This window comes from Balaenoptera ricei, chromosome 7, assembly GCF_028023285.1.
Source record: "Balaenoptera ricei isolate mBalRic1 chromosome 7, mBalRic1.hap2, whole genome shotgun sequence".
Classification (NCBI taxonomy): Eukaryota; Metazoa; Chordata; class Mammalia; order Artiodactyla; family Balaenopteridae; genus Balaenoptera; species Balaenoptera ricei.
In genome coordinates, this window is record NC_082645.1 from 102103857 (window position 1) to 102130037 (window position 26181).

Below are 26181 nucleotides of genomic sequence, written 5' to 3' on the forward strand. Positions count from 1 at the left end.
TATTGATATTTGGGGCCCAAAAAGTATTTATTGTCCTGGGCATTGTAGGATATTTAGCAACATCTCTGAAATCTTCCTACTAGAGGCCACTAGCACTCCTCCTCTCCCCCTCAGGGGGTAGGGGACAAAATGGTCCCCAGTGAGAGTCACTGCCCTTTAGTGTTCTATACAGTCCCCATCCTCCAGGAGCTCACAGTCTAGCTGGGACATCAATCCCTACACCATTACCCACCAAAACCCAGGACAATCTATCTAACAGGCCCAGGAACAAGAAAGAGGGAGAACCAGCTCTGCCAAGGAGAGTCAGAAAAAGCTTCACAGCGGGGGTGATTTTGGGGGCAAGTCTCAAAAACATAAGGCATTTCCAGAGGAAGGGTATTTCAGGCTAAAGGAACAGCTTGCACCAAAGGCATGGAAGAGCATGGTGTATTCAAAGAACAGAAAACGGTTCGGAGGACCTGGAGTTCAGAGCCCCTGGTGAAAAGTGACTAAGCTTGAAAGGCTTAACCGGATTGCTGCTAAGTCCTCTGACCCTTATGTTATCCTCCCACACCTGATTTTTAAAGTGAATTTGTTTTGGAGCAAATGGACCATGAGTACTAGCGACAGTAAGTGGAGATCAGCAGGGCTGCATCACACGCTATTAAGTCAAGCCTTAGAGTTTCCATTCATCAGGCTGCTCCAAACCAAAGAGGTTGGAGCCACTATACTGGGTGTTAGAATGCTGACCTTAAACAACATCACAGTGAACACCAGCTCCATTCAAATACCTTTCCAGGTATTTCTGTCAATTCTCGGGAGTTGGGAGTGAAGTCTGGGGCAGACAGGCATTGCTGCTGCCTGACATGGATGGGGAGGTTAAGGAGGCAGCAGTGGCACAGCAGGAAAGATGGGCATGAACAAAGGAGGCTGGGCTGAGAGCCAGGCTACCAACTATAAGCCTGGCTCTGCTGCTGGCTGTCTGAGTCACTAGAATTCCCCAGGCCTGTTTCATCGTCCGTAAATGGAAAGAATTACAATAACTCTCTACAAGGCCTTAGTTAAGCCACATCACCTTGCTGGTCCTCAGTTCCTCCAGATGGTCAATGTGGGGGCTGAACTGGACCAGTGGTTTGAGAACATCTGGATCAGAGTCTCTTTCAGGAGTGATGAAGGCTATACCTTTTCCCCATGCCCCAGAAAAAAATGAACACTGATGTCATTTCTTTCATTTAAGGGCATTCTCAGGACTCTCAGAAACTCCAGCTTAAGACCCCAGAACTAGACGATCTTTTCTAAGATCCCAGCGAACTCTGGAATTCCAAAGAGCTTGCATCCAGGTGTGCTTGAGTGGGGCAGTTTCCTGCTGATAAAAGGATGGAGCTACCCTGACAGAAGGCACTAAAGGTTTTTCCAAAAAAGAGAAGCTCCCTGTGAGTAGCCATTGCCACTGCCCTTCCCAGCATCCCTGTGCTCCTTGCTATCAAACCATCCCTGCCCTCTTCACAGTCCCTTCTACCAGCCTAGTGGGCCAGCCTCTGTGCCCCTTCCTCTCATCACCCACTCACTCTGTGTCCCCCTGCGTGGGACAGATCACAGTGAAATAACTGCATATCTGTATCTGTACATTTTCTCCATGTGTTTAACTCTCCTTTTCTTTGTATCCTCCCTAACCCCTCACTCAGTCCCTACCCAGCTCGGGCCCATTGGCCATGTGTCCAGGGAAGAGAGAGGTGACCTCTGGAAGACACCTTCCAACTGACACATCTGATTCTATGTCACTGAGGAAACCTAAGACAGGAAAGTGTTTATTAAAATCAGTGAAATCTAACAAGGGGGTGGGGACAAGCGAGAAAGCCTAAATTCCAGCACTCTCCCCATGGAGAGAGGGTGGAAAAACCCAGGCCTTCCTGCCTGGACATCCTCAGATCCCAGCCTCCCGAGAGCCAGAAATCAGTGGAAATGTATATATATTTTAATACACCCTCATTACAAATAAAAATAGTGTTACATCAATTCAGGGGTTGGTTGAAATGCATTCCAACTTTGCTAAACAGGGAATGCATCAAAACGCCTATAATAATAACAAGCAAAGCAGTCCCTCTGCCAAACTCGGACGGAGGGGAATTCACACAGCCAGGGAAAATCTGTTCTTCATCAATGTTTCAATATTTGAGGAAGCCGGGGACATTTTTCTGCAATTGAAGCAGATTGCCAGCTGCCAATACTATGATTTAATTCCTTCTTTTCTTCCCTCTCACTTGAAAAAACTTGCCGCAAGCATTTGGTGGGCCATCGAGGCCCTTGTGTAGCACAGATCATACCTAGATGGGGGGATGGGATGTGGGGGGAATAAGGAAGAGAAAGAGAGGAGGAACAAGAAAAAGCAATGGGGGGCATTGAGAGAGTGGGGAGAAGAGGGAACCAGGTGAGAGGAGCAAGGGCGAACGTGGAGAAAGAATGAGGAGGGGGAGGGGAAAGTACCAGCAAAGTAGAAAAATGAGAGAGGGAAGGACTGAGGGAAATGAGAAGGATGTGGGCTGAGGGAAGGTGAGCAGAGGAAAAGGCACGTACAGAGAAGGGAGAACAAAGTCTTAAAGATCATAGGAGTCAGCTTCCTCTTAGGTGTCAGGTAGGATGTGCAGGGGTGAAGTTATTTGCCCTGTTGAAGTACCAGACCCTCCTGACTCCAGCCTGATGCTCTCCACTCTTCAGCAGGTAGAAAGCAGAGTGAAGAGAGGGGAATTAAGAAGACCAAGATGAGAACTTGCATGTGTGCACATCTGCATGGGGTGTTTGGCTTCTTCAAACACCCACATTATCTAATATAATCTAATATTCTAAAATCTAACAGCATCTGATATTCATAGAGCCCTGATTCTTAGACCCTGGGAGCTTCTCATGAAATGTACCTCAGCCCTAGAGGACACTATTTGCTCCCTCAGCAGATCATAAATGGTAGAATCAGAGAGCTGAAGTTTATCAGGTTGTCACCGAGCTAAGGCCTGGCCTCTGGGTGAACCTCCAAGCCTCATGTCCAGGCCTCTGGTTTCCCAGGATGGTAAATATGCTGACAAGATGCACCCCTTGGGTGCCTGGAAACCCCAAACTCCAGGCTGCCAGTTCTAGCTTTGGAAGACTCAGTCACCCACTCAGAGATGAGGGACTTTCTAGCTTAGGCATTAATTACCAGTTTTCAGTCTGTCATTTAGTTAATAGTATTGTCCAATGTTGATTTATTTTGATAATGGTATTGCAGTTGTGTAAGACATTAATATTCAGGACAACTGAGTCAAAGATATACAAGATCTCTCTGTACAATTTTTGTAAGTCTTATAAAATTCTCTCAAAATTAAAAAAAATAAAATAAAACCTTCATAACGATCTCAAAAGCCAGGTTTGAATTTAGAAGTGTCTATCAGTATCTGGGCCCCAGCCTCTGGACTCTGGTCAGTGACTCACCTCTCTCCTCTTCCCTCCCCAGCTCCTTCCCATACAACAAGGAGACCTACACAGACACATGTGGACGCTCAGGGCTTCTCTTTCAAGCTCAGGCCACAGCCCCCTGACCCTACATATAGCCTCTCCTTGGCCACACTGGGGAACAGAAAGGCTCAGGGCCATTTGGGCAGGGAATTTCAGAGTCTTGGGTGCCAGGAACAGAAGCAGGTGTGACTCACAGGCTCCAAGGAGGCACATTTTTAGCATCAGTCCCGGAGAAGGGGCACAGGGAAAGAACCTGGAGGTTAAGGATGACTTATCGGCTTTCTCTGTCTCCATAAAGACAGAGTCTCTGCACGCAGTGTGAGGGGGTAAGTCCTGTACCCTTCAGACTCTGCCCAGACATTCCCCCTCCACCCCATCTGCTTTTAGGAAGCATCCCCGGTTTCACTCCATCCCCAAACACAGAGGTCCATGCCCTTCTCTATTCCACATCAACTCCTTGAACTCCTATTGATGCCCTGATTAGAATTATTTGTGTTCCAGTCTGTGTCTCATCCACTAAACTGAGAACTTCTCAAAGGCAGGGTCTCTATCTCATTCATTCCCGTGCTCCCAGCCCCACATTTAGCACATAGGTAACTGATGGTTAAATTGTTATATCCTCAGAGAGTCAGGAGAGCACAGCAAAGAGGTCAAATTACATTGTCTGGAATCAGGCAATCCTGAGTTCAAATTCTGGCTCACGCACTTAATCGCGATGTGACTGTGAAGAGTAATTTAATCTCTCCGAGGCTTATCTTCCTCCTCAGAGTCATCATCAGAATTGAATGAAATACTGCTGTTGAAGCACTTGTCAGAGCATGCAGTAAACACTCAATAAATGCGTTGAGACGGCAAGATCAGGCTGCCAGTATCACGGGCCAGTCCACCGATGAGCCGGTCTGCTCACACCTCAATGTTATCTTTTTTAGGTACAAGGAGAGCCTCAGCAGATAGATGAGGTAAATCCATCCAAATGACCAGAAAAACTAGAAAATCAGCCCCCTACCCACTCCCAGAAGAAATAACCCAGAGTATGTCCCGGCCCCAGCAGCTGCTCAGCGGCCCCTCTCTGTAAACTCAGGCCAGCACAATGCCGCAGGCCCTCCAAGCCCGCTGCTGACTGATGGGGCCCCAGACACTTTCTAGAGAGCTGACACTCCATAGTCTCTGGCTGAGGCCCCCGTATCTCAGGGTGGCTGGTGACAATGGTGAGATACATCGGGGAGCTGACAAGGAAGAAAAAACTGTTTTCAAGAGATCAACACATCAACACCTGCTAGTCAAAGCTAGCTAACTCTGGCAGCCTGGAATGCCAAACAAGAAAAAGGCATGAAAGATGGATCCCAGGATGGCAATCACAGAGACTGAGGTCTCAGAGCAGATGGCCCTGTGTGGTCACAGAAGGGGAAGGTGTGACAGCTCAAGTCTGGACCAAATCCATACCAAAGGCGATTAAAATGACAAAAAGCAGAAGGAGTAAGAAAGTAAGGGATGAAAGTCAAATCAAATTCAAACCCTAAAGCCAAAAAAAAGTTTTTTAAGAGAAAAACATCTAAGCAAATTAAATTTACATGCAAGAATGTAACAGGATAAAGAGCATTTCTGAAATGTAAAGTTTAAAGATTACAGACGTAACTAAGTATAGACAGTCAGGGTCTAAGTTCTGGGAGAGTAAAGCGGTGGTGTTCTAAAAAAGTTGTTCTCCCTCCAGGCTTCCTTCTTCTGGGCCCCATTCACACATTTGTAAATGTGCTAGTCTACTGCAACCATATATTTTCTAGAACAAGTTCTGATTTCAAATATTCTATCCTTTTTTGTCCATGGGTACCAAATATTTCATGGGATCCTGATTTGGGAGTTCAGAAAATGTATCCAGTATAATATAATACTGATCACATTATAGATTGACAATTATATACAGATCTGTCTCCTCCTTTAGGTCATGAGCCCCTTGGAGGCAAGGATATATGCTAGTCTCCTTTTTATCCCCAGTTCTTGGCCTGGGACCCAACATACAGTGGGTTCTCAATAGACATTAATTGAAGAATAAATGAATGAATGAATGAACCATTTTGTCCCTGTAACAGGATATTAGTGGAAAGACAAGACACTTTGGGATCAGATAAACTTGGATTTGAACCCTGATTCTGTCTGGCATTGGCCAAGCTACTAAGTAAAATAGTATATCTGTAAAACGAGATAATAATTTTTGACGCATGGGATTGTTGTGAAAATAATGAGAGTGTTGTATGTAAAGCACTCTGCAGAGATTTTAAATTGCAGTGTAACTTACATAAAGTGGGCAAATCTTAAGTATATGGCTCAATAATTTCCTACACACTCATAACCACCATACCACCCAGATCAAAATATAGAATATTGCCATCAGCCCCAGAAAGTTCCTAGGGCAGTTTTAAAACATGGTTGCAAATTCTTTGACACTTCTGCCATTGAGAGGTGGGGTCCATGTTGCTCTCTCTGAATCTGGGCAGGCTTGTGATTGCCTTGATGTGGAATCCAGCAGCAGTGATACTGGGTGACTGCCAAGGCTACACCAGTTAAAGGCCATGTAGCTTCTGCCTTAGTCTCTGAACATTCATTCTCAATGCCCTAAGCCCAAGTAAGAAGTTTGACCACCTGAAGTCACCGTGGTGGAGAGACCACATGCAGGTGCTCCAGTCAAGAGTTCAGCTGAGCCCCGCCTCCTAACCAGCTCTGCAGGTGTCAGATATGCAAGGAATCTGTCTGGGACCCTCAAGGCCAGCCTACACATCAGTGCCACATGGAAAAGAAGAATCTCTCAGTCAAACCCTGCCTGAATTCCTGACCCACAAAATTTTGTGATAGAATGAGCCAGTCGTTGCTTTAAGCCATTAGTTTAAGGGTAGTTTGTTACCTGACAACAGATAACTGGACAGTTTTTACATGCCCATCCCCAGTCAATAACATCTTCCTTCCCTCTCTGAGATAATCATGTTTCTAAAACTTACCATCATAAATTCATTTTGGCTGCTCTCAAACTTCATATAAATCGAATCATCCAACATGAAGTCTTTGTGACTGGCTTCTTTCACTCAATATACTGCTTCTGAGAATCCTCTATGTTGTTGTTTGTATCAGCGACTTTTCATTGCTAAATAGTATTCCATATTATTAATATACTATAACTTGTTTACCTGATCTCCTGTTGAGAGGCATTTGGATTGTTCCCAGTTTAGGGCTTTTACTAATAAACCTGTTATTGAACATTCCTAGGCAAGTCTTTCTTAAACATATATTTCCATCTCGCTTGGATAAATGCTTAGGAGTGGAATTGTTGGGTCATAGAGTAAGTGTATGTTGATATTTATTAGAAAATTCCAGTTTTCCAAATGGATTGCAGCATTCTGTACTACCACCAGCAGCTTATGAGAGCTCCAGATGTTCCACACTCTCACCAGCACTTCATATTGTCAGTCATTTTAATCTTAGCCATTCTAACATGTATACTGTAATGCCTCTGCTAATTTATTTTGCGCTTCCTGATGTCTAATAATATTGAGCAACTTGTTGGCCACTTGGATATCTTTGTGGAAATCCTGTTCAATCTTGTGCACATTTTTTTAAATTTTTATTGGAGTATAGTTGATTTTTTGTGTGTGTGCACATTTTTTAACTGGGTAATTTGTTTTGTTATAAATGAGTTATAAGAGTTCTTTGTATATTCTGGATACTAGTCTTTTGGCAACTATTTTCTCCCATACCATAACTTGCCTTTTTTACTTTCTTAATATTATCTTGTGATGAACAGAAATTCATTTCTGAGTTTTGATGAGATCCAATTTATCAATTTTTTTTGAGGTTTGTAAATTTGTGGCCTAAGAAATCTTTGCTCACCCCACAGTTACAAAGATATTCTATGTTATCTACTGGAAGTTTTAACCTTTTTGCTTCTGCATTTAACTCTATGACTCATTTCAAATTAACTTGTATGTATGCTATGAGGTAGGGGCTAGAGTTTCTTTTTTTTATCCTCCATATTAATATCCAGTTGTTCTAGTACCACTCACTGAAAAAAACTTCCTTTCCCCATTGAACAGCATTGGTGCCTTTGTTGAAAAACAAGTGACCATATATATGTGGGTCATATATATATGGTCACTTGTCCATCATTCGAGATAATTATCTCTGTAATTTGCATGATTTGAGTCTTTAAAATCCCAAATATCTGTCCATGATATAACAAATTGAACTCTGTTCTCAATTTATACCTTGGGGTTCTGGAATTCATTAAGTCATGATAGCAGAAATGCCATGGGCTAGAAGTCAAAAGACCTGGTTTACAGATAATTCCAGTTCAACAAACATCTGCTAAGGGCCTTCTCTTTGCCAGGCAGGATGTGTGGGTGTGTTAGGGGAGGGGAGAGTGTAGAAAAGAAGACACGTTCCTTGTCCTTAAGGACTTCACAGCTGGACTGCAGATCGAATGACCTGAGACCACTTTTACTGATCCCATGTTGCACAAAGAACCCTGGAACCCAGAGTGGGGAATTTGGAGGATTTTTTACTCCTCAGTAGTTACAGAAATTTTAAGACACTAGTCAGTTCTCTACCAGTTGATGTTGATCAATATGTGCCTTAAATTTCCCTGTTGTTGAAGAGGGATTAAGAATATCCTCACTCCTGTGCTAATTCATATAAATGCCTAGCTCTGAAATTGATATATCTAGTAAGTGCTTAATATGTCAGCTGTTATTATCATTATTATTCTTTGCAGGGCTGTGATGAGGATAACATCATAGCATCACATAATCTCAGGGTTGGAAGGAATCTTCCAACTGGAGATAAGCAGTTAATTATCAGAATTGCCTGGAAATATTGTTTAAAAATACCAGACCCCAAGGATTCCCTTCTTTTGTCCCCTGGTGAGGCCTGTATTTGGAACAAAAATCTCTGGATATTCTGTGACCAACCAAGTTTACAGACCACCAACTGCTGGCACAACTGAAGAGAAGTGGAGATGGGAAGATGCCTAAATTGTCTTAGAAATGTTGTTATTGTACAAGTGTAATTGGTTTAATTGGACAACGTGGTTATATTGGTAAATACTTCCAAGAGAAATAGCTAGCACTGGACAAAGCTAGGGAAGGAAAATGTATGAGATAGGAAGGGGCTGGAAAAGGAGGTGGTTGGGTGCCAGAGACACATTTCAACAATTTCACAATTACGTAAGACCCAAAACCAATTTACATCAAGCTAGTGATGCAGGAAACCAACAGGTCTGTTAGCCAGTTCAAATTTCAATATGAAAAAAAAAAAAAAATCAGAGCCAAAAACAAATTGAGTGCAAGATAAGTCAAGCTGATAGGGCAAACCCCTAGAAAAAATGATTTTAAGAAGAGTGGCAAATTTCAAATTCTGACTGAGGCATGGCAACCCAGCAGGACTGCTGGGGGTCAGGGCAATTCTAATGTTGGGAAAATCCTGCCGATGACAAGCCAAAGAAAACGGACTTCGAGTTTGCTAATGGAACAACGCAGGGAGGGGTTGGGGCTGGTTTTGCCTGCAGTGAAATTTTCCGGGGGTCACACAGATTTCTCTTTTCTTTTCTGAGTTTCAGGGTGCCTGAGCAGATGGCTGGAGCACTGAAAGAGAGCGAGTAAAGAAGGGTCTGGCTGAGAAAAGCAAAGTGGTGTGAAAGTCTCTAGGTCAAGACTGAGACCAGGAGCCAGAATGACTCCACCCCAAAATCTCCAGAGGACATTCCACAAGCACACAGCCTCGTGGTATAGGAAGAGAAGTCCAGGGCTGGAAGGCGGGAGGCCTTGCTTCAGCCGCTGGCAACCAGAGTGACCTTGGGCAAGCCAGGTCCATTCCCTCGGCCTCCACTTTCACATCATCACTGGCCGCGTGTCATTAGATCCTATAGTCATGACCTAGAAGTTCCCTTGAGTACTAGATGGCATTTGATGGCTCCCCAAGTCTTACTGAGAGATCAGGGGGCCCACTGGGGTCACTAAAAAATGCTTTGTCCACAAAGCTTCACCCACTTTTCCTCATATCCAGCTGTGCCTCTCAGAATGGCTGGCTGAGCCCACAGTGGGAGCTGGGGAGGGACGGTGGGGCCTCCACAGGTCTCCCCACCAGCAACAAGCCTTCTCTATGTCTGAGTATCAGAGGACCTTGGAAACACTGGTGGAGTCTTTGCTAACATTTCCCCTACTCCAGCCCCACCCCCAGTTCCCAGCATCACCTCCTCATCTGGGCTGGGGAAATGAAGACTTATCCACCAGGGGCACTTCTGCTCTGGAAAAGTCAAAGAAAGCACTGTCCTGCGTGTCCAGAAAGCCAATAACATAAAGTGTATTTCACCTGACAGTCTGAAAATGCTTAGGCAGGTACTAGAATGGCAAATCCACAGTTAAGGGAAACTAGAGTATTTGGGAGATAACTCCCAATCCTATTCTTTTGGGATTCACATTAAGAGCGAGAGTTATCTTTAAGAGACAAAACTTGGCACTGCTGTTCTCTCTCTTTCTCTTACACACACACACACATTGTTGACACCATGCCTCACCACAGCCACAAAGTCCAACAAGACTCCCCCACCACCCAGTAAAGGCTGAGGAAGAAGTTGATTTTGTTCTTTTGAGCATTTTCTCTGCCTTGATTTAATGGCTTCATGGTGAGGTGACATACATCTTAAAGAGACCAATTACTGACTAGGCTGTCCGGGGGACTTCCTAAACCCTATCAGCTTTATGAAAAGTGGCAAGACCAACTCGCTCAGTCAAAATCTCTGGAAATGGTGATGCCTCTTCATTCTCCCTTCCCATAAAAAGCATGCCACCATTTTGGAGGGCTGGAGTTGAAGATCAAATGAAACATAATAATAGTGACCATGATCGTGATGTTATGGATGAATCATTTCACCCAGCGTTTCAGAAGAAACACTCTCTGGACCCCCTTTCACCCTTGAAAATGTTCCTGTAGTTCCCTGGATCGAGCCCACTGTCATATGTTGGGTGGGACACAAGGCAGAGCAGTTCCATACTTTGAGCCTCAGGGCCCTCTATTGGCAGGTCACCAATTTGACTCAACTTAGAGAGACCTGAGGCTGTATCTATCCCTGTTTTCAGCACCTGGCACAATGTAGGCAGGCAGTTGTTTGTGGAACCGATTTTCAAGTTCAAGTTGATGGCCAAGTTTTTGGACATATCAGTGCAATATAATCTCAGAAGACATTAAGACATAGACAAATTTAACCTGTATGGAATAGACACAAAGGCAACCAAACCAAGAATAGATTTCTAGCAGAGTCATCTAGTGCTTTTGTCCCTCTCTTAAGAACAAAGTTACAGTATTTTTCCTTGTTTTTAATTTGAATATTCTGACTATCATAAAAGCCCACTTTCTCCTTTTGAGGGAAGGGAGAGGGTTTCCTAGTAAACAGAGAATAACCCACCAAAACCCATAACATGAAATAATTCATAACCTAGAAAGACATACAGAATTCCTCAGACTATATTGCCTATAACTTGCAAAATATCTATAGGTTCAATCTTCTAAAATTACTTCTTTTCCCATGTTTTGAGAGATAAATCCCCCAAATGCCTTTTTATAGTCACAGCCATGTCCAATGTGTTCCTGAGATCTCAAAACCTCAAATCTAATATTGTTGGTAGTGAACCCAAAGGTTCTTCTTCCTCTACCATGAGAAGGTCTACACAGATCAGTTCCACCAAATAAGCATTCTTATCCAGGAAGGACAGGATTCACTGTACACAAACAGTGAGCATTGAGTATTTTAAACATTTGCCATTTTTTCAGACAAGAATTCAACCAGCTAATTTCATACCACACCCAGTCTTCTTCATGCAATAGCAGCCAAATGGTATATAGGAATCTAAATTGTTGGAGCTTGGTACAAGATGCCCCACCCAATGGAGATCGTGTGTGTGTGTGTGTGTGTGTGTGTGTGTGTGTGTGTAATGGTGAAGACAGAGAGGGGAATTTTTGCCATCCTAGACTTGCTGGAAATGCCGTGATTTGTTTTGTCCTCATCTTAAGTAAACTGAATTACAAGCTGGAAATATGTCAGTTCCTTGAAGAAAGAGGTGTACAAGGTACATTCCATCCCCAGATCAAATTAAACAACTTGCTCCAAAGAGATCCACTTTCACACACACTGAAGTTCATCTGAACTTCCCTGCAGTAAGCAAGGACTTTGCTGGGCAGAGAAAGCCATATTTTCCAAATACCCAGTCCCTCCTCTGAATCATGTTCATTTTTCCCTGAATATTTTGCCCATTCTTACAATTGAGGGATTATTAAACTAATATTTTCTCCTGCTTCTTTTTTCCCCTCACTCTACTTCTTTTCTAAACCACAAAGGAGAAATTTATTCTCAAAGTTCAGAGAAACTAGGCAATCTGAGGAAAGTTCTTCTGACTTTGAAAAGTATGCCAAGCCCAGGAGAGTTCTAGAGAATTTTCACCACAGTTGGATACACATGTGGCTAGAGCTGAGTGCTCCAGTTGGCTTCACTTGCCTTCACTCTGGGTTTCCCACATTTGAGCTACTATTGGAGTGTAGGAGACCTCTCCCAGCCTTTTTGAAAACCAGTTCTGAGAGCTGGGTGACTTATAGGACTGCTTTAGACAGCTGCACCAGGACATGAAAACTCCCTTGGCCATGTGTGATTGGCTCCACCATTTTAGTCCTTTTGATGGTTTTTAAATCCATGTTCAAACATCTTTCCAACCTACCAGTTTCTAAAGTTGTAAATTTCAGCATTAAAGGTTCAATTATATTCAACAAATCATGTACATGCAATCTGATTCTTTAGCATCAGAGATCTTCTCTGCTGGACTAAGAACAGTCTGAAGATTGAGAGCATGGCTTTCATCTCTGTATCACCAGAGCTTAGCCCAGTGACTGGTACATAGTAGGTGCTTATTAAAGACAGTTTAGCAAAAGAATAAAGCAATGAGTGAAGGCTCAACATAGACCCAGCTCTAGCTAGGCAGACCCTGTAGAAGGAAGTAGAAAGGAAGAGAGAAAGGAAGAAAAAGAAGGAAAAAGGGAAAAAAGGAAAGAAAAGAAGTAGCAGCAAAATATACAACATTGGTTCTCCAGAAAGATAAGATTTTCCTGCATGAAATAATTGGGGAACAATGAAATTCAGCATATATAATTCCCTGAGCTGAAAGATAAATAAATCAAATGAGACAGTAAAATTGAGTTTTTGCAGGCGTGTGTGTGTGTGTGTGTGTGTGTGTGTGTTTTAGGGGAGGGATGGGTTGGGGAAGGAAGGTAAAGACCACATAGGCTACTGACAAAGGGTTGCTGGTCTGATTTTGCCAGGTCAGCTATATCTATTCATCACACTCAGTTAATTGCTATAGTCTGGACTCCTTTTTGCCTGAGTAAACAAAACCTAAAAGATTTTTAAAGTTTACACCTTTGTTTTCTTAGCTCTTCTGAATGTGCTGTCAGCCAAAGGCATTGGCCGCACCCCTCTCTTTCAACACTCCCCAGGGCTTTGCTGTGTTTATCAAGCAAAGAACTGGTGTGCAGCAAAGACTGTCTCCAGCTCTGGGGAAGCTGTTCTGTTGACTTGCTAACTTGTTTGAGGAACTGACAAAATCAATCTTCTCTGTAGGAATCCACAGAGGTGATCGTAGCTCCTCAAGTCTCCCTCACTCTTTGTCTCTTTGAATGGATTAATCCAGCCCCTCTCCAGATGAAGGACACAACTGATGAGTCTCCCTTCCCCATTTCTTTTTTGGCCTACTCACTGTCATTGCCATGCTGTCAATTTAATTCCATCCCTAGATCCTGAAAATTTTGCTGCGTGCTCACGGCAAACCCATCTATTTGACTTGCATTTCTTACACAAATGTTGGGTGTAAGGGCATTTCACTTAAACATCTAGAAACCCATCAAATGTCACAAGTGCAGGCCCACACACGCATACAAACAACTTGAAAAATCCCATTCTTAACAGAATTCTGAAGTCCTGCTTCTCCCCAAGAAACCCTTACGCACTACACAGGGCTTCTGCCTCTATGCCCTAGAAATCGCTTTGAAAGAAACTGCTTAGAAAATTGAGCAAACCAAGAAGATGCTGGTAAAGAGGAAGGTCCCCTTGTACTACAGACTAAAAGAGAATGTGTGTTCCAAGAAAATGCCACCATGGTTTGTCATTGTCTAGATTGATTATGACATTCCAGTAACACAAATATATTTATCTTTGAGTTCTGCACAATGTATATATAAATCTTACACATTTGTTCAACATTTACTGCCATTATTTATAATGGTCTGAGAGTACTGCAGATGTTAAGACCATGCTATCTGTTTTACATCAGAAACTTCTGGAAGATAAGGACCCAACTCTGAGCGATGTCTTCAGACACAGAGGTTTGTAACGCCAATCACACATCAGATTCATCAGGAAAGCTTTTTTTTTTAATATTGACTGCCAGCCCACCCCCAAATTTCTGAATCGGGAGGTCTGGGAGGGGGAGGTCTTAGGATCTTTGCTTTTAACCACATCCCTCAGTAATCTTCTGCACCCAGCTCAGCCTTGGTGCGGGGAGTAGAGTCAGGACTCACAAGCCAACTAACACAGCTGGGGTTGTTATGAGGGTCTTCTACATGGAAAAACATCTGCCAGCCTCCAGATCTCTCTGAAGGCGGTACTCCCCACAGTATTTATGAGAACTAGGTGAGGGAAACCCCACATTCCCAGGGAGTGGAAAAGATCTCAAAGAAGGCATTTCCTGAGTTAAGAATCCAAAAGATATTCATGGTAGAGATCAGCTCACCTTGCTCCTTCCAGCAATGTCAACCCCTTCTCCCACCCACCCTTCGCCCCACTGTCCTTCCACCTGTGGGCTTCCTGTGGACACTAGGGGGGAAATGAAATCCTGAAAGGTTGTTCAGGATTGCTCCAACGACCCACCCAGTTTCCAAAATTACCCCTGCTTATGTTTGTTCCTATCCAATATCTACTCAAGCTCTAGCTTCTCACCTCTTCTCCATCCCCAAAAAAGATGTTGCTCCAGCTACTGCCATTCGCAGTGAGGACAATCTTGAGCTGTACACAAGTCTCTTCCCTTATTTCATTCTATGTTATAAAACCCAGGGGAACCCTGGAGGCTAAAACCACTCGTCCCCCACCCTCTATATCACCCTCTTCCTGGACATTGAAAGAGAATAGACATGATGGGCTCTGAGAATCCTTCTAATTCTCACTTCTTTATCCTCTACTCTGGCAACATTAGCCTCTCTTTTGCTGCCTTGGTTTTTTTCTGCAGTTTTCCCTTTTTATGCTGTGCAGACCCCCAGCAAATCCTAAAATGCTCTCCTTTAGCAAAGCAGAAAGACCTCAGTCATGATGCTAAACTGACCTCATGCTGGGCTTTCAGACCCTTTCCTCTTTGAAACTATTCCAGAATCTATCACTTCAGGGACATGAACTCTTGTCTCTAAGTTCTTTACAGCTATGGTCTCATTAGCGTCTACAAGAAGATCACTTACTGCCCTTCCCCATGACCTGCAGCTACATTTGTCTGCAGCCCTAAATAGTACTGGCTTCTCCTTTTCCTTCTCCCACCCACCATTCCTCATCCCTCAGCCCTGGGTCAGCCAGTGATAAGTCAAGGGCAAGTACGAAACAAATTTACAGTCCCCCCCTTCCTGCCCCAGGTCTCTCTTAGTGCTAATTTTTTCCAGCTTTCTCCCTACTGTTTGCATATTTGTATTTGGGATTCCTGTCTCACAGATGTATTTGTTTGTCCAGTTCCGGGCTGGACTTTGTTAAGTTCCTGTCTCTTCCCACCAAGGAAGGATCTTTAAATTTGGAAAGTTCTGTCCTGGAATCTTTGCTGCTGTCCACCAACATGTCCTGTTCCGGAATCCGTACATGGCTTGGAAAGGAGGTTGGAGAGAGATGAAGCTCTGCTCTCCAGTGGTTCAGTCTGCAAGTAATCAGCCAGTCCCCTCCACCACACACACCAATATTGGTGACCAACGTTGCAGCTGCTACCATCACTCCTCCTGGCCTCTGGCCATTTCTCCAGCAGGGAACTGGCTGCAGTGCCTCCCAAAATAATCTGTCCACATCGCAAATTGAAATTTACAAGGAGTCCTATCACATTTTTCCTAAAATACCAAATCTATAACATCTACAGAACTCCTTTCATCCTATTATTGAGTAATTCTGCAAATGGAAAAAGAATAATGGAAAAGAAAACCAACCCATCCTCCACCCACCCACTGAGGTTTCGAAGTTTACTCTTTAGTTTGTCTGCAGGACTGGCCTACTGGCCTCTCTCCGTGCAGAGGCCTTTGCACTTTCCCCCTCGTGATCCCAGTTCTGTTTTCCGTGGTGCTCTGGTGCATATAGCACAGATCATGTTTGATTAGAGCTCCAAACATTCGCCACGCTCTTGAAAATTTATGACACCTCCAGGTTTCCATACTCCCCACCAGCTAGGGTCTTGATGCCTAATGTTATTTATCCATTAGGTACTCTCTGAAATGTGGCACTTAAGGTGTGGCCTGAGGGTCTGGTGGGGGGGGTGGGGTCTCTGAAAAGGTGGCTGCAAATTGCACTGACTCCCGAGCTCTCCCTTGTGACATCTGTGGGGTTCCAAGTTCTTTTGTACTAAGCTAAATATGAAACCTTTTAGCTAAGAAAATAAAATCCGGCCATACAGCAGTTTTAGAGGAAAGAAAGCACAATGAATCCAGTCTCTACCATTTCACAAATTCTGAAATTTGGGGAATTTCTGTTCTCTGGAATGTCAGTGGACCAAGCTGACAAATAGATTGTTCTCTGCCATCTGGGTAGCTGACATCCTGGGGACATAATTGGTATCTGATTCTACTGTCTTGACAAGTACTGAAACTATGCGGATCAAATCTTATTATAGCATCCTCCAAGGCCTGTCCATATATATCATGTTGAATTTTGCTGCATTAAAGGCTTTATGAAAGAGGCCAACTGCTTTGAATTCTTGTTGCTGCCCAGAGAGCTTCTAGGAGAGCAGGGAGGGTCCCCTGAGAAGCTAGACTCCTGGTGTTGCTTACCCTCACGTGCAGACTTATGAGGCCTTCAGAGGAGCAGCACATGCCAGCCACAGTTTCCAGCCCACGAGAGAGAGAGACAGAGAGATGGAGAAACAGACAGAGGGATTAAACCCAAGGCATTCAGACCCTGGGCTCAATCGTCACACCCCAGTTACCTGGAGCAGAGTTTAACAGGCTATTTTCTGACCCAGAACGTGTCCCAAGTATTCTGGTCTAAATTCCATGGGCTACCTAATTTTCTTATGCTTAACTAGAAATCCCAAACTCATCCCAAGCTGGTACTCTAGTCTCTGGGCCTGTGTGAGGCCTGGTGACTGGTGTGCACCTCTGGCCTGGAGTGACCCCCACCTTTCTAGTTTGGATCCTAAATCTTGCCTGTCTCTTCCAACTTGACAGGTTTCCACCTTGTCCTCAGGACTCAAGGCGCCCATGCAAATCCAGACTGTCCAGGGCTCCCAGGCCTGAGGCTGCCTCAGTTCAGTGACCTGGAACTGGCTATTTTTGATGAAGGCCCTAAGTTGTGTCATACCTTTCCTGTATTCCAGCCCTAACTGTTGTTTTTAGAAGCTCAGTGACAAAGAATACACAGCTGGAGAAAAGTATCTCCTTTCTTCATGTTTTATAATCTCCAAATTAAAAATTGCAAGTCACAGTTCCAGTGAGGTATCTTGGCCTCTTGACAGGGACACACACACACACACACACACACACACACACATTGTCCATTATGAGATGCAGTAGAAAAAATGCAAACGTTTCTAGATGTCTAGAAACCTGGGTTCCACTACTGGCAGTACCTTGCCGGGTGAACTTGGGAAAATCACTTCACCTCTCTGGGCCCAGGCATTCTCTTTCAACTTTAATATATGAGCCTGTGAAATCCAAGAAGTTATAGCCTTGCCAACCTGACTACTCATTTAGCCTAAAAGCATGATCGTGATTTGCATAAAATCACTCTTATAGTCCCTGTAATAGTGAATTTGTGTGTCAACTTGAAGGGCATGGGTTGTTGTGGTTTTTTTTTGGTTTTTTTTTGGATAGTTTTTATTCATTGAATACAGCTTTACACAGTATTTCTTATGTACCAGACACCACTCTAAGTACCTTAGAAATATTTGACTCGTTAACTCCTGATAACAATTGAAGGGTGCTTTTAGATGAGATTAACATTTAAATCAGACTTTGAGTAAGCAGATTGCCCTCCATAATATAGGTGGGCCACATCCATTCAGTTGAAGGCCTGCATAGAACAAAAAGAGCTGCCTCCCCGAGTAAGAGGGAATTCTTCAGCAGGGTGCCTTCAGAATTCATCTGCACCATCAGTTCTTCCTGGGTCTCCAGCCTGCAAGCCCACACTGCAGATTTTGGACTTGCCAGCCTCCATAATTGCCTGAGCCAATTCCTTACAAAGATCTCTTTCTATATAGACACAGCTTATTTGTTCGGTTTCTCTGTAGAAGGCTGACAAACACAGTCCCCAAGGACTGAGCGTCTGCCATGTACTTAGGCCCACGGCAGTCACTGAGACAAATGGTTCTGCCACCAATAAGCACAGCACCTAGTTGGAAACACAAGACTAACTTGGATAAAATAATTCATAGCAACATACACAAGTGGCAAAGGGTACAGGCTAGTTCCTGGTGCTATGGTTCAGAGGAGGGCTCAGAGGGAAAGTCAAGAAGGAGATGGCACTTAGTCTCTAGGGCAGCTGGAATTTCCCAAGGGAAAGAGAAAAGGAAGGGTGGCTCAAAGATGATGACATACTTGGTATGTCTCCTCCCCCTGGCTCTCCCATCTCCATGAATGCCATCACCACCCACACAGATGCCCAAGTAAAATGGGCCTCATCCTTATCTCCACCAAAGCCTCACTAAGCACTCCGACACTCCACTTTCCCTCATAGTCAATCATCTATCTTTAGACCCTGCTCCTAAATATTAATGAACCATTCCTATGCTCTCCATACCCAAAGCCACCTTCCTAGCCCAGGCTGCCATCTTTGCTCTCCTGGGCCACCAATATATCCTTATATGTTTACCCTTTCTTTAGTCTTGCTCCTCCAATCCCTTGCTCCCCACAAAGCAGAGTGATCCTTCAAAAGTGAACATCAACTCACGCTTCTCTCTACTTATAACTCTTCAGTAGCTCTCCATTTCCTACAGAGTAAAATCCAAATCTAGTATGGCTTCACCATGCTGTGCTGTAGGCACTGCTGTGTCTCCATCCTCATCTCTTGCTGCTAGCCCTCTTGTACCTACTAAACTTCCAGGTCCTCAGAAGTGCCATCATGTTTCCCACCTCAAGGCCTTTGCACATGCTATCTCTTCTGCCCAGAACTCTTTCCTTCTTTCTTTGGTTAATTTCTACTTTCTTTGGGTCTCAGTGCTTCTATTTTCCAGGAGGAAGCCTCCTCTAACTTCTGCAGACCTGTTTGGGTGTTTCTCCAGCAGTTCCCTGTCTTCCCTCTCTCAAAGCAAGTGCTACTGACAAATTCTCTGTCTTCCCAACTAGACCTTAAGCTTTAAGAGTCTGTGTCCAACTCACATCCCCAGAAATTACCAAAGTACTGAAGTGTGCATGATAGACTTAAATATTCTAATTATAATAGGTTGGTCCTGTACCCTGAAAATACAGCAGTGAACAAGACAGGCTTGCCCTCATAGAGCTCACACTCTGAAGACAACAAACAAGTGAATAATGCATAAATGCAATTAGAGTTGTGAAGAGGGTCAGAAAAGAAAGAACTAGAGGGTTGTCCTAGAGCATATTGGGGGAGGTAGAGCTGAACACCTACTTTAGACATTGAGTGGTGAGGGAAGGTTTCTTTGAGAAGCTGACCTTGAGCAGGGACTTGAAGAATAAAAAAGAGCCAGTCATGCAAAGACCAGGGCAGTGGAGTGTGTAGGCAGGAAAAAGCCTGGTATATTCTAGGGATGTCAGAAAGTTAAGATGGCTGAGCAAAGAGGGCAAATAACATATTCTTCATAGTATCAAGCTTTCTGCACCAGAAACTTAGACCACAGCCACTTTGTCACCTGCAGGATGAGTCACTTTAGAGGAGTGGTTTGGTTCCCTCCAGTGAGAATGGCATTTGGTAATAGAGGAGCCCGTACAGCAATGCCTTTTCTACAAAACTTTTCAAAGTCCTAAGGTCCTGCCTTTCAAGCCCAAATTCCAATTCAGTGAGGTGAACCTGTTCTTATTAAAAATGTTCCATAAGCTAAAATCAATGAACAATCAGCAAGGGAAAAGGAATGAGATTATTAGTGGTCCTTTTTTGCCTGGATGGGGAAAGGCTGGGATGGGGAGAAGACAGGACTTCTAGTGTCCTTCTAATCATCAAATTAGGATGTGTCTCTTTGCGAAGATAGGCCCCGAAGGTATCCTTGGGATGAACATATCTCTTTCCAAAGATTAAATTTAGGGACCTCCTATAAAGTCATGGCATCCCCAGCCACGCCCACTTTATTCCAAGGTCAAGTTTATACCTATGCACCAGATCTGGAATGTGCCTTGTCATTTGCTCCTGGTTTGGCTCCACTCTTTCCCTGCCCTAGAACAATACCCACGATACATTAACTGTGAGTAACTGTGGATAACAGCAAGGATGCTGGATTCAAGGACTGCTTCCATGTCCTTCTAGACAACCTGTTCTCTTGTTCCACCACTGGAATCAGAACTCCCTCCCTCTATTCCCCTCTTCCTCCAGCCCTCAGAGAGTCCACATTCCTAGCTTAGGCAGTGCATTCTTGCTGCCCTGACACATACCACCAGAGTGGGCCAAGCAAGCTACTGAGAGAGCCAAGCTACCCACCCAACACTTGGCTTTGGCTGAGGGCTTCAAGCCAGGCCATGGTGTCATAGTAGCTAAGGTCCCTTGATAAGCCACATCAGCTCAACTCTTAAAATTGATCATGGCATTGTTGATGAAGTTGATGGGGGTTACATCAGACTGTATCCCTCCAGAGCCCAGATTGAATGACTTTTAATTAGAACAAATCTGTTGTTTAACTCTCTCTTCCCTGTGGAGGCAGCTGCTAGATCCAAATCAGGAACAGGTTCAGTGGGCACAAGTTTGTTGGTTACGTCATAACATAATGAGAACTTCACCATATGGAAAGGTCTCTAAGGAAGTTTTGGGGTTCAATTCCATCGCTTCTAAATCACCACGGATTCTGAATTATTTTGAACCAATGTTCAATATCAATGCCTTCCATGAATAGGGTTCATTCATTCATTCAAAAGCGTATTTAGCATCTCCTGTGTGTTCTAGATGTGCAGGATAATGAGATAAAGGGAACATGTTCACTTCCTTCAAAGAGCTCCATAAAGGGTGATGCATATATTTATTTCTCTTGAGAAGGTGGCTGAAAGACCACCATATGAACCTTCCAAAGTCAATAACTAGCAAAAATGTCATCATGAGCTAGAATGAGCACTCTATCTGCAGGGACAAAGATGATGCTGCTGGTGGCCAACCATCTCTGGATTAGTAAGTTATGGTAAATCAGACAAATGTTTTTCTTCCTCCACAATTTCTCATGTGTCATAGGCAGTTAATAGTTGACCAATAGAATGAAATAGAGCTACAGAATCTACAGCTCCTACAAGACATTACTTTTTTATTATGATTATGTATTGTAATATTAATATTAATAACTAAATTTGAGTGCTTACTAAGTACCAGGAATAGTTCTAAGTGCTCTATATGCATTATCTCATTTAATTCTAACAACCCCAAGAGGTAAATATTGCCTTTCCCCTATTTTCATCCTGACTTTACAGATGCAGAAACTGAGGCTCAGATTGACTTGTGTACCTCATTCCCTGCAAAGATTTCCAGAGGCTTCAGCTGAGAAATGTTGACCTGGTTCAAGCTCCTCTCCTTATGAAGCACATTTGTCCAGGCTTTATCTCTTCTAGACAGAGGCTAATATTACTTTGTCAAGAGATGGCCAAAACCCACAGGTCCCAAATTATGAGATCATTTAGTCATTCAACAAATATCTATTTTGAATCCCCATGTGTTGAGAATACAATGGTAAAACAAACACAGGCTCTGCTCTCGGGAGGACTTCAACCTGGTAGAGTAGATTTTTAAATGAGCAAAAATAAGATAGAAAACTATGAGCAGGCACTGAACCCACTGGGCTTCAGTAGCACAGGGTCCAGTCTGAGACTGGCCCTTCAGGTCTCCCACCTCAAAATACTGCAGCTGGACCCCTGAGTTCCAGGCCCTTAGTATGGCTCACACCCTGAAACTGTGCCCTTCTGTGGCCAACTTCATTCCACAAGCACCCATGTCATCAGCATCATGGGCAAAACAACACCAAAAACTTACTCTGTGAAGCTCAGTGGAACTAAAGACATAGAGAAAACACCCAGTGGGGATGGCCAGGAGAAGTACCAGATCCTGAAGTACAACTGCTAGGAACTCATAAAGAATCACTAGAAAGAGGAACCCAAGAAAGAATTCACCTAGATGATCAGAAATTGAGCAGTAAGGAATTGGAAGAGAACTATGGTCCAAATGAGATACAATGCTGTCCAGCATGAGAGCTGAAGAGCTCTTGGTTCAGGACAGCCCCAATACACTCAGGCCTTTCAAAGAAACATGAGGTATTGTCAAATTTCTCAGTAGATGGTGTGTGGCTTCTCCATCATTCTATGTACAGGAGCTGTCTTATGCTGGCTTGCATTTGGAATTCAGTACTCCGATGATAAGTGTGCATCCTTAGTGTGTATTTGGGTTCTGTGCTTGCTTTGGTTGGGGTGATATCTGCTTATTTCCAATAAGTGAAAAGCACCAACATCATGTTAAGATTCAGTAGGGGCTTCCCTGGTGGCGCAGCGATTGAGAATCTGACTGCCAATGCAGGGGACACGGGTTCGAGCCCTGGTCTGGGAAGATCTCACATGCCGCGGAGCAACTAGGCCCGTGAGCCACAATTACTGAGCCTGCGTGTCTGGAGCCTGTGCTCCGCAACAAGAGAGGCCGCGATAATGAGAGGCCCGCGCACCGCGATGAAGAGTGGCCCCCACTTGCCACAACTAGAGAAAGCCCTCGCACAGAAGCGAAGACCCAACACAGCCATAAATAAATAAATAAATAAATAAATAAATAAATAAACCCAACGTTTTAAAAAAAAAAAGATTCAGTAAATTATTCCTTTCCAAGTTTTTGTCATCTGGGATGCAAGGGAGAGTACAATCCCTGAAGAGCAGCTGATGGTCCGGAACATGGTGGAGATTAAGGGTGGAGACCAAATTCCTAGGGATATCAGGTGGTTGGCTTCTCAGTGAGCTAAAATATATAATTTATCTCTCACTAGGAGGTCTGAGCCCCAGTCCTGTTCCCGTGACTTTACTCATGGCAATCCCCTTGAAACAAAGAACACTGACTTCTCTTCTACAACTTATTTTAAAGGTGTGGCAACTGGCACAATCACCAACACAGGCAATGGCACAATCATTGGACAGATTGCCTCAATGGCTTCAGGAATTGGCAATAGGAAGACAGCCATTGCCACTGAGATTGAGCATTTTGTTTGTATTGTGGCAGAAGTGGCCACTTCACCAGCATCCTTTTCTTTATTATCACAGTGTCCATGAAGTATGTCCTGGACTCCACCACCTTCCTCATTGGTGTCGCTGTGGCCCATGCACCTGAGGACCTCCTGGTGATTGTCACTGTCACTCCATTAATGACAGAAAAACAGGTGGCCAAGAACTGCCTGGAGATGAACCTGGAAGCAGCGTAGACCTCAGTTCTGCCTCTATCATTTGCTCTGACAAGATCGACCCTCAGACTCACAACAGAACCCATGTGTGGTGTGACAATCAGATCTATGTGGCTGACACGTGATAAACAGAAAATCCAACTCCTTGCCTGAAGCTCTGGGATCTGGGCCTCCTTATTCAAGATAATAACACTGTATAACCAAGTTGAGTTCAAACCAGGACACGAGAAACCATCATGGAGAAAGTTGTGGTTGGAGGTCATTTTCAGAGGTCATTTTGGGGGATGTGATAGAAATTAGGAAATGAGACTGCAAAGTGCCTGGAATCCCTTGTGATTCTACCAACAAATTTCAGCCCCCATACATGAGGTGGATGACCCCAGTGACAGAAGCTGCCTCACGATGATGAAGGGGCCCCCGAGAAGATCCTAGAGAAGTGCAGCACCATCATTATTGATGTCCTAGCGCAGCCTCAGGTCAAGGGCACAGCTAAGGCCTTCCACACCATGTACATGGAGCTAGGGGGTCTGGGGTGGCCACATTCTGGGTTTCTATCACCTCTTCCTGCCAGCAATCAAGTTCCCAGAAGCCTACTCATTTGACAGATGCCATGACCTTTCCCACCTCCAGTTTCTGATTTGTGGGCTCTTGTCAAGGACTGATCCCCTTCGGTCCACTGTGCCTGAGGTACTTACCAAATACCAGAGTGCTGGGGTCAAGGTTGTTATAGTCACAAGTGATCATCCCTTCACAGCCAACACTATTGCCAGGTATCATTTCAGCCAACAGTGAGACAGATGGTGGAAGACATTGAAAAAGCCTCAACACTGCTATGGAGCAAGTACACAAATAGGGTAAAGCCACTGTGATGTCCAGTATGGAGCTGAAGGACATAAATCAAGAGCACCTGGATGAGCTCTTAACCAAGTACTTGGAAACCGCCTTTGCTCAGACATCCCTCCAGCAGAAGCCAATCATTGATCTGGGCTGTCAGAGACAGATGCACTTATTCCTGTGACAGAGGATGGAGTTAACGCTTCTCCAGTTCTAAAGAATGCAGATGTTGGGATTGCCATGAGGGTAGCAGGTTCTAATGGATCCAAAAATGCAGGCCACACAGTCTTACTGGATGACAGTGATGTCTTTGCATCTCTAACCACAGGGTAGAGGAAGGCTGCCTAATCTTTGACAACCTAAAGAAGATTATTGCTTATACTCTGACCCAGAACATTGCCAAGCTTTGCATTTTTTTTGATTTACACTATTGTCAGGCTTGCCCTGATCACTGGCATCATTACTATCTTCTTCATCAATTTGGGCACAGACTTAACTCCCTTATTGCTCTATCCTATGGGAAAGCTGAAAGTGACATTTTGAACCAGAAACCCCACTATAAGAAAATGGACAGATTGGTGAACAAGTCACTTGCCATGTAGTCCTGCCAACACACTGGCCTCATGCAAGCCCAGGAGCTTTCCTTGTCTGTGTCACCATGTATGCACAGAGGAGATTTAGGCCCAGCACTCTCATTAACCTGTGGAGCAATGGAGGAATAACAGCATGAATGACGGGGGCGATTGCTATGGACAAGAATGGACAAGGTATCAGAGGAAATACCTAGAATGTACACAACTGCAGGCTACACAACTGCTCTCACTGGCATCATGAACTACCAAATAGCATATCTGATCATGAAGAAGACCTGGAGCAATTTCATCTTCCAACAAGGTCTTTCCAGAAATAAAGCCATCTGGGTAGGGATTGCCTCACAGCTTATCATAGCAGTAATTCTCTCCTATGACACTGGAAGTGTCACAGCCCTAGATTTCACCAGGCTTCTGGCTCAGGATTGGTTTGTAGATATGCCACATCCATATCTTCTGCTTTGGGTGTATAATGATGTGTGAAAACTTTTTATCAGGCTTTACTGTGGAACCTGTTGGGATAATATGTCACTAACACCATCTTTTTGCCCAAGTGTCCCAACTTCACATTGGTGATGATCTTCATTTCTCTTGTGTAATAATGACATCATCCAGATTTATACCAGAGAAAGGCAAAAACTATATGAAAGGCACTCAAGTGATGTTTTGTACTTTACAGCTGAGATTTGACTATTTATGTATAAATTTTATCTCTATCTCTATCTCCGGTTTTAAAATATGTAAATTTCAAGGTGATGTTGTAGAGAAGAAACACTTATTTGTATATACATAGATTTCCAAGATATTAAATAATCTTGTGTAACCCAGATATCTGCTGGGGTCTCCCTGCTCTTAAGCTCTAGGTAGGATTTCTCATACCTCTATTCTATATCCTGTTGAAGATCAATGCCTTTCTCAAGATGTCTGTGAGTTCCTGGGGAAACTGGCCACTTTGCTCAAAAATCCAACTCAAGGTTTGCAGGAAATGGAGAAGGGGGCAAGGTTACATCATGAGAACATGGACATGCCCCACTTTGACTCTCAGATGCTGCCACAGGATGCTTTCCCTGCCATGTCACCCCTCACCCCCAACTCTCAGCATCTCACTGGTCCATCCATTTTTGCCTCACCTCTTCTTCTCCCTCCCAGACGGCCCTTCACCCTTACTACTGGAACGCCAGTTGGACTTCTTCCAATTCCTGCTCCAAATCCAAACTCCAAGTCCACTTTGCATATCCTAACTCAAGAGGCTGTACTGAACAAAAGGGTCTTTCATTCACCAGGAAGCCATATTGGTTTGAAATAATAATATCTATTTCTTATAAAACATTTGCAAAGCACTTTCCAGCACAGCATTATGCCAATCATGTTTCATGCTTTCAACTTAGGTTTATTCATGTGTGGAACAGCATCTATGTTGACAGGCCCAGAGAGACCTCATTTTAAAGTAAAAGACATTTTAGAAAACAAAC

At 43.9% G+C, this 26181-nt stretch overlaps 1 pseudogene; it reads left to right on the top strand.

The window, feature by feature from the left end:
- Positions 1–21859: 21859 nt before the first annotated feature.
- Positions 21860–25285, top strand: LOC132368818 (potassium-transporting ATPase alpha chain 2-like; annotated as a pseudogene).
- The last annotated feature ends 896 nt before the right edge of the window (positions 25286–26181 follow it).